This window comes from Procambarus clarkii, unplaced genomic scaffold, assembly GCF_040958095.1.
Source record: "Procambarus clarkii isolate CNS0578487 unplaced genomic scaffold, FALCON_Pclarkii_2.0 HiC_scaffold_992, whole genome shotgun sequence".
Classification (NCBI taxonomy): Eukaryota; Metazoa; Arthropoda; class Malacostraca; order Decapoda; family Cambaridae; genus Procambarus; species Procambarus clarkii.
The window spans coordinates 24,099-33,216 of NW_027190024.1; the positions used below are offsets into that span (position 1 = coordinate 24,099).

At 43.6% G+C, this 9,118-nt stretch overlaps 2 non-coding genes across 2 annotated transcripts; both read left to right on the forward strand.

Moving 5' to 3' along the window:
- Positions 1-916: 916 nt before the first annotated feature.
- On the forward strand, positions 917-1,035 carry LOC138361904 (5S ribosomal RNA). The gene has a single exon (XR_011227267.1). It is a non-coding gene; the product is annotated as a 5S ribosomal RNA (ribosomal RNA).
- A 7,964-nt stretch (positions 1,036-8,999) lies between these two features.
- Positions 9,000-9,118, forward strand: LOC138361905 (5S ribosomal RNA). Its single transcript, XR_011227268.1, has one exon. It is a non-coding gene; the product is annotated as a 5S ribosomal RNA (ribosomal RNA).

Genomic DNA, 9,118 nt, shown 5'->3' on the forward strand with positions numbered 1-9,118 from the left:
TTCTTTGCTGCTGTAGATGGTTTCTTGGTTGTGGTGGCTTTCTTGGGAGTTAGAACGGCCCTCTTCTCTGCTACGGCCAGCTTGAATGATCCACTAGCTCCACTTCCCTTGGTCTGAACAAGAATGCCGTCAGCCACTGCTTTCTTGAGAAATCTTCGGATGTAAATGGCGATCTTGGCAGCCTCGACTTTGTTGTTGGCAACAACGTACTTCTTGATTGCTTGTAGAGACGAGCCCTTACGGTCTTTGAGTGCTGCGACCGCGGCTAGAACCATTTGACTAGTTTTCGGGTGAGCAACCTGGACGCGAGGTTTCCTGGTGGTGGCCACCACAGCAGCAGCAGCCGCAGCCTTCTTGGTAGGCTTTGCTTCTACCATGATGATGATGAGATAACCAAGGTGATGAGAGACGCTCAGACAGTCACGGGGGAATGATGCTGCCGCCGCTTGAGCCGAACCTATTTATGTGCCGGCACGGTACAGAAGCTGCAACCTGGCAACTCGTCCACCAATCACGACGGTTGGTTTTACGGCTCCGAAACCTGGATCCCATATCTTCTCTAAAATAGAAGCATTTGTTCATGTTCTTTGTAAAAGTATCATAAAGCAGGACAGATGAGACAAATATCATAAAAACTGAAGAGCAGATGAGCACACACATGTATGTATTACAAAAGAAAATCCACAAATTCATTAGAAATTGGCAGGGTAGGCTGAGGAAGTAGGTAGATGTAAAATGTCTGTAAATGGCGAAAGAACATAAACCCAAGACTGAATAAACGATGTTAAATATCCATGCCAAGGAGACAAAAATATGTTAGGATACAATTACCATTAAGACACCACAAGAAGGTCCGTATCCTGCCGTGATGACTAAAAAGAGTTGGTTATTAGCCACAATGTGTAGGCAGTCTCATGCCAACGGCCATACCACGTTGAGAACACCGCTTCTCGTCCGATCAGCGAAGTTAAGCAACGTTGGGTTTGGTTAGTACTTGGATGGGTGACCGCCTGGGAACACCAAATGCTGTTGGCAATAATGTTTTTTGTTTTGTTTTGTTTTGTTTCGTTTGTTTTTGTTTGAATGGCTGGCTGGCTGGCTGGCTGGCTCCACGGGAAATTCACGGAGTTGTGTGGAATAAGGCCTGGTAAAATGAATTAATATGTATGTCATGTTTAAAACAAACTCGCTTAATATAGTGTGTGAGGCTTTATACAAAAACAAACAACCAAAACAAAACAAAATATATATATATATATATATATATATATATATATATATATATATATATATATATATATATATATATATTATATATATATATATATATATATATATATATATATATAGCTTAATCCGGGTTTGAACTCGCAACTCCAAGAATACGCATCACTTATATACACTTTACCACTGGACCACTGCAGGACACTTGATGCTGAGGTATCAATTTAATGACGTAAATGCCATTTCCACAAATAAATGATAATTTAAAAGTATTTGTATGTACAAATCTTTTCTGTTTAAAAGGCTACAATATCAGTTACTGATATAATTTGTGTTAATGTTTCTATACCCACAGGAAGGCATGTTTTTGCTTATATGTAAGGGGGTACGGAGAAGGAATCCACAGACCATCATTCCCCTTCCCCCCCCCCCCCCCCCCTCCCACCTACTACCACCACTACCACCACCACCACCACCACCACCACCACTACTCACCACCAATCACCACCACCACCAATCACCACCAATCACCACCACCACACCTAACCGAAAACCCCCTAACACATCAACCCTCCCCCCAATCAACAGGCGAAATAATAACCCTCAAATGCCTGCCTGCCTGCCAGCCAGCCAATACTAACGGTCTTCTCAGAAAGAAAATCTCTTTGTATCTGTATTACTTGATGAAATGTATGATTCTAATAATGAAAATAAATTGTTATGTCGGTTGTATGAGCATAATGACCAATATGCACATGATATGAATGAATTAAATAGTGTAGTTTTAAGTAATTAGGTTGTAGACACATTAAGCGGATATGATATTTGACGCGTCCAGAACTGGTGATTTTTGGTTTAGTTTTAAATGCACCACCACCACCACCATTGCTTCCCCAGAGCCTAATTAAGGACCGGTAAAAGGAGTCAATATGTATGTCATCTATAAAACCAAAGAATGAATAAAAACACACACACACACACCTACATAATAGTACTAGGAAGATTGTATGGCATAAAAAAAAAAAAAAGTACTCCCATTGGGTCGTTTGAACTCGCGACTTCCAAAACACCAGCCACACACCTTACCACCCAGCCACCATAGAGTTGGTATAATTGTGCAACTTTAGTTATAAAACTAAAGTTCTTATTGTCTCAAATCTTATTGTCTGTTCTATGAAAAGGCATGATGTAAATTATGTATTTTTTGAATGATTGAATTGTAGGCACATTAAGCGGATTCGATATTTGATATATCCAGAAAAGGTGATTTCTGTTCAGTTTTAAAATGCATCACCGTTAACGCTAAAGGACTGGTAAAACGACTCGATGTTTGTCATTTTTAAAATAAACACTAAAACTAGGCCCTTAACATATATAATGTTTGAATATAAATTGAATGCATATAAATACAAAGTGGGAGTGGCTGGCTGGCTGGCTGGCTGGCTGGCTGCCCGCCCGCCCGCCCGCCCGCCCGCCCGCCCGCCCGCCTGCTTGCCTTGCCTTGCCTTGCCTTGCCTTGCCTGTCCTGTCCTGTTATTGCCTTGCCTTGCCTTGCCTTGCCTTGCCCTGCCCTGCCTTGGCTGCAGCTGGCTGGCTGGCCGTAAATCAACTCTTAACAACACCACACCACACCACACCATCACTCATCACCCATCACCCACCACCGGCCCCAGTCTCCCAGCCTCTCTTATATACCCGAGCAGGCCCTTTAAATTATTTGAATTGTTGCACTTCGGCCAATGGCACGATCGCTGCTGCTCAAACATATTCTGGTTCACAAGTATTATAATATATTATATTATATTATATTATATATATATATATATATATATATATATATATATATATATATATATATATATATATATATATATATATATATATATATATATATATATATATTCATGAAACACATTAAAACCTTGATCATTTATTCATTCATTACGTCTAGTGAAGAATTGCTTTTGTTCATTTGTATGATTAAAAATTGATAGAATATGAATTCCTCGCTTAAAGTAAAATATAAAATATATATTGGATTTATATGATTGGTTAATATTCCAAGTGATGCTGAATATCCCCTATAATTTTGTTTTGTTTGTTTGTTATGTACACATTTCACATGAAATCAATATAAATGTTATTATTAATGTTTGAAAGTTGATTGTCTACTTGAATCTCTCTATTAAAGTGTGTGTGGCTCCGGATGGAGCCTGGTTATGGTATTTGTCGTGGTGGGTGGCAGAAGTGCTTACTTCTTCTCTGTCTTCTTTGGCAAAAGAACTGCCTGAATGTTTGGAAGAACACCTCCCTGTGCAATGGTTACGCCAGACAGAAGTTTGTTGAGTTCTTCGTCGTTGCGGATGGCCAACTGCAAGTGACGTGGGATGATACGGGTCTTCTTGTTGTCACGTGCGGCGTTACCGGCGAGCTCCAGAACTTCGGCAGCGAGGTATTCCATGACGGCTGCCAGGTAGACAGGAGCGCCAGCACCGACGCGTTCGGCGTAGTTGCCTTTACGCAGCAGACGGTGAATTCTGCCCACGGGGAACTGAAGTCCGGCCCTGCTGGAGCGAGACTTTGACTTGCCCTTCACTTTGCCTCCCTTGCCGCGTCCTGACATTGCTGCTGCTGTTGTGGGTTTGTGGTGTTTTATGCCGGCCCGCAGATCGAGCTTCGTGTTATATACCCCGCTCAGGATCAAGGGAGTCCGCCACTGACCAATCAGCGCGCTCCGCCACGCGACCCGCTCTGAGCTGAGTCGCGAGCGGGATATAAAAGGAAAGCTCGACTCGCGCAAAAGTTCATTATTGTATCGCAACGCCAGCCAGCACGAGCATCATCATGCCACCCAAGGCATCTGGAAAGGCTGCCAAGAAGGCCGGAAAGGCCCAGAAGGCCATTGCCAAGGGCGATAAGAAAAAGAAGCGCAGGAGGAAGGAGAGCTACAGCATCTACATCTACAAAGTGCTGAAGCAGGTCCACCCCGACACTGGTATCTCTTCCAAAGCCATGTCGATCATGAACTCGTTCGTGAACGACATCTTCGAGCGCATCGCCGCCGAGGCTTCTCGCCTGGCCCACTACAACAAGCGTTCCACCATTACCAGTCGGGAGATCCAGACGGCTGTAAGGCTCCTGTTGCCCGGAGAACTGGCCAAGCACGCCGTCTCTGAGGGCACTAAGGCCGTCACCAAGTACACCTCCTCCAAGTAAACGGCTTACTTACTGCCCTGTGGTGGTGGCTTGGCCTCAAACCAACAAACTCGGCTCCATTGGAGCCACACTTTAATTTCTAAAGAGATTGTGAGTGTTAGACACCAACTACTATTATAACAAAAACCTCTGTCACTGAAAGCAAATAGCTATAAAATGAGAATATTTATGAAACTGTCTGTGTGTGTTTCTCTCTCTCAGTCTCTGTCTGTCTGTCTGTCTGTCTGTCTGTCTGTCTGTCTGTCTGTCTGTCTGTCTGTCTGTCTCTGTCTCTGTCTCTGCATGTCTCTCTCTCTCTCTCTCTCTCTCTCTCTCTCTCTCTCTCTCTCTCTCTCTCTCTCTCTCTCTCTCTCTCTCTCTCTCTCTCTCTCTCTCTCTCTCTCTCTCTCTCAACACACATATAAACACTCGGTATCTTTTTTCTAGAGATTAGAGATTCATTGTTATGTTCCACATTAGGATTACTATGCAGGCCACCCTCTTAAGGTTTGAAAATGTCAAGAAAACGGTTAATTTAAAATGTCATCTCCTAACTTAACAGATTAAGCCAGAGGACCAAAAACAGAATAAAACAGGACAGGACAGTATGTCACTTATACAAGCTGCTTTTATTTCTAGTACAGTATGACAATTTTTTTTTTTTTTTTTTTGGAGGGGGGGGGGGGGGGGGGAGGATCCTTGGCAGTGCATAAGAATGAAAAGCGACGGCATTTTGTTTGTAAGAGGACAGGTTGTACTACAAATGACTTGATTTATTGATATCACGTGTACAGTGTATGTATGACACCTAAATTATTGTATTTATTTATTTATTATATGTATAGATGAAGGTTAATTCATATGACTGATGCTAGGAATGTCTGAAATCTCCTTAGAAGGATATTTTGGCCCTGAGAAGGGCCGAGTTTGGTGTATACTAGGGTGGTCGTTTTAGCTTATGCACGCTCTCCACGGATACGGCGAGCAAGCTGAATGTCCTTTGGCATGATGGTGACACGCTTGGCGTGGATGGCACAGAGGTTAGTGTCCTCGAAGAGACCGACCAGGTAAGCCTCGGATGCCTCCTGTAAAGCCATGACGGCAGACGACTGGAAGCGAAGATCGGTCTTGAAGTCCTGGGCAATCTCGCGCACCAGACGCTGGAAGGGAAGTTTCCTGATGAGCAACTCTGTGCTCTTCTGGTAACGACGGATCTCACGCAGGGCGACCGTTCCGGGCCTGTAACGGTGAGGCTTCTTCACGCCCCCTGTGGCAGGAGCAGACTTGCGTGCTGCCTTGGTGGCCAGCTGCTTACGAGGAGCCTTGCCTCCCGTGGACTTGCGAGCAGTCTGCTTGGTGCGAGCCATGGTGAACAACTGTGGTTTGTGATGGCCGGCGCCGAAAAATTTTTGCTTATATACGCCGTCTCGAGGCGCTTGCTCGAGCGCCATTGGCTGCTCGACTCGCCTACGTCACCCCGTTGCCCCTCCCCTCCTTCCTCTGGCTGCAGCCAACAGGCAGCTCACCTCAAACACTATTATCGCTGATTTTGCTCTATTTTTTGGATTTGTGCAAAAGTCATTTCACAGAGACGTGAAACAGACGAGTAGGCAACTGCAGTTTTGAAAGCGTTGTGAGAAAGCCGTGTTTCTGCTCGAGTACAAGCATAAAGTAAGGACAGGCAGGAGTTAGGAGTTGCCATGCTACAAGTACGTCCGCTTGACGGGATATAGTCTGGGGAAATCGTGCCGAAATTTTATTATTATTCACACAACTTCAACACCATGACTGGACGCGGCAAGGGAGGCAAGGGACTCGGAAAGGGTGGCGCCAAGCGTCATCGTAAGGTGCTACGTGACAACATCCAGGGCATCACCAAGCCCGCTATTCGTCGCTTAGCTCGTCGTGGCGGCGTGAAGCGTATTTCGGGTCTCATCTACGAAGAGACCCGTGGCGTCCTGAAGGTGTTCCTCGAGAACGTCATCCGTGATGCTGTAACCTACACGGAACACGCCAAGAGGAAGACCGTCACTGCCATGGACGTGGTGTACGCTCTGAAGCGCCAGGGTCGTACCCTCTACGGATTCGGCGGATAAGAGCTTGGCTAATCCATCGATTCCACCCACCACCACCTCAAAACGGGACCTAATTAGGTCCCTATACTTTTTTACTGAAGGGCTTAATAGACGATAACATAAATTGTTTTGATATCAGCTAGCACATTGGGTCTTATGAAATCTATTTTTTATCCTCGCATGCTTAAAGGGACTCTGATTGGGGAGGGAGGGGTGGGGGGGGGGGGAAGGTTTGTTCCGTTATATACTAGCAGAGCAGGATCATTGGTGGTGGTGGGGGGGGGGGGGGTGAGGGAGAGAGAGAGAGAGAGAGATCTTTCCCAACTCTTCCTTTTTACATGAGTGAGCTACCCGTTTTATTCATTTTATCCTTCTCAGAGCTGTTTTGATAGTATCCAAATGATGGTAAATGAAAAGGGAGGACACGAATATCTACCCAGAATTCAGGACTGGCAATCGATATGCATGTTTGAGTGCGAATCTTTTTCTCTCTCAACTTAGGTATACGTTTATGTCGTACCTAAAAGCGAGAACCACACTATTGGGACAAGTATGCAAGGCCCAATTTTCCTAACAAGCACAGTTAATTTTGTTATTTTCGAACATTTCTTTCCAAATTGGTTTATCCAATTAACAGTATTATATTAAGATCATGAATTGCTGGGTTAGGTTAGGTTAGGTTAGCTTAGCTTAGGTTAGGTTAGGTTAGCTTAGCTTAGCTTGGGTTAGCTTAGGTTAGGTTAGGTTAGCTTAGCTTGGGTTAGCATAGGTTAGGTTAGGTTTGATTACATTTCTATGTTAGATTTAACTCAAATTCAAAACAATTGCAGTCATTCGGCTTGTTAGTCAACTTGCCTCTAATAGGGGCAATTTGTCTAACAAGACTATTTAGTTTTGTGTGCATATATATATATATATATATATATATATATATATATATATATATATATATATATATATATATATATATATATATATATATATATATATATATATATATATATTATAGCTTCAAGACTCCGAACCAATATAGAAGCATCAAGAGGAAGTGCTTGTGTTATGGGCCAATAGGCCTTCTGCAGTTACTTCCATTCTTATGTTTTTATTCCCATTGGTTCGTGTTTTATCTTGTGTAAATGTCAATCACCTCACCCAAAACTTTGGTACCATATCACCTCACCCATGTATATGTGTATATATATATATATATATATATATATATATATATATATATATATATATATATATATATATATATAATATACAGAGTAAATCTACCCCAAAAGTAATGATTTATTTGTCTACAAAACTAAACTCTTTTTGGAATCATATGAGGCCCCTCCACTGAGGGGGGAGGCCTGGATGTTTATTGTCATGTGTATTCATGCTGCTTGCATGTCGTCGTTTATTTTGCCTTTGTTGTTTTCTTGACAGCTTTCTTTGCCTTGGGTGGTTTGGGAGATTTTGAAGCTCTCTTTATTTTGGGCTTTTTGTTCCCAACAACAAGCTGCTGCTGCTGCTGCTTCTTTTTCAAGGCTGTAGGTGGTTTGTTGCTTGTGGCGGCTTTCTTGGGAGTTACCACGGCCTTCTTTGCTGCTGTAGATGGTTTCTTGGTTGTGGTGGCTTTCTTGGGAGTTAGAACGGCCCTCTTCTCTGCTACGGCCAGCTTGAATGATCCACTAGCTCCACTTCCCTTGGTCTGAACAAGAATGCCGTCAGCCACTGCTTTCTTGAGAAATCTTCGGATGTAAATGGCGATCTTGGCAGCCTCGACTTTGTTGTTGGCAACAACGTACTTCTTGATTGCTTGTAGAGACGAGCCCTTACGGTCTTTGAGTGCTGCGACCGCGGCTAGAACCATTTGACTAGTTTTCGGGTGAGCAACCTGGACGCGAGGTTTCCTGGTGGTGGCCACCACAGCAGCAGCAGCCGCAGCCTTCTTGGTAGGCTTTGCTTCTACCATGATGATGATGATGAGATAACCAAGGTGATGAGAGACGCTCAGACAGTCACGGGGGAATGATGCTGCCGCCGCTTGAGCCGAACCTATTTATGTGCCGGCACGGTACAGAAGCTGCAACCTGGCAACTCGTCCACCAATCACGACGGTTGGTTTTACGGCTCCGAAACCTGGATCCCATATCTTCTCTAAAATAGAAGCATTTGTTCATGTTCTTTGTAAAAGTATCATAAAGCAGGACAGATGAGACAAATATCATAAAAACTGAAGAGCAGATGAGCACACACATGTATGTATTACAAAAGAAAATCCACAAATTCATTAGAAATTGGCAGGGTAGGCTGAGGAAGTAGGTAGATGTAAAATGTCTGTAAATGGCGAAAGAACATAAACCCAAGACTGAATAAACGATGTTAAATATCCATGCCAAGGAGACAAAAATATGTTAGGATACAATTACCATTAAGACACCACAAGAAGGTCCGTATCCTGCCGTGATGACTAAAAAGAGTTGGTTATTAGCCACAATGTGTAGGCAGTCTCATGCCAACGGCCATACCACGTTGAGAACACCGCTTCTCGTCCGATCAGCGAAGTTAAGCAACGTTGGGTTTGGTTAGTACTTGGATGGGTGACCGCCTGGGAACACCAAATGCTGTTGGCA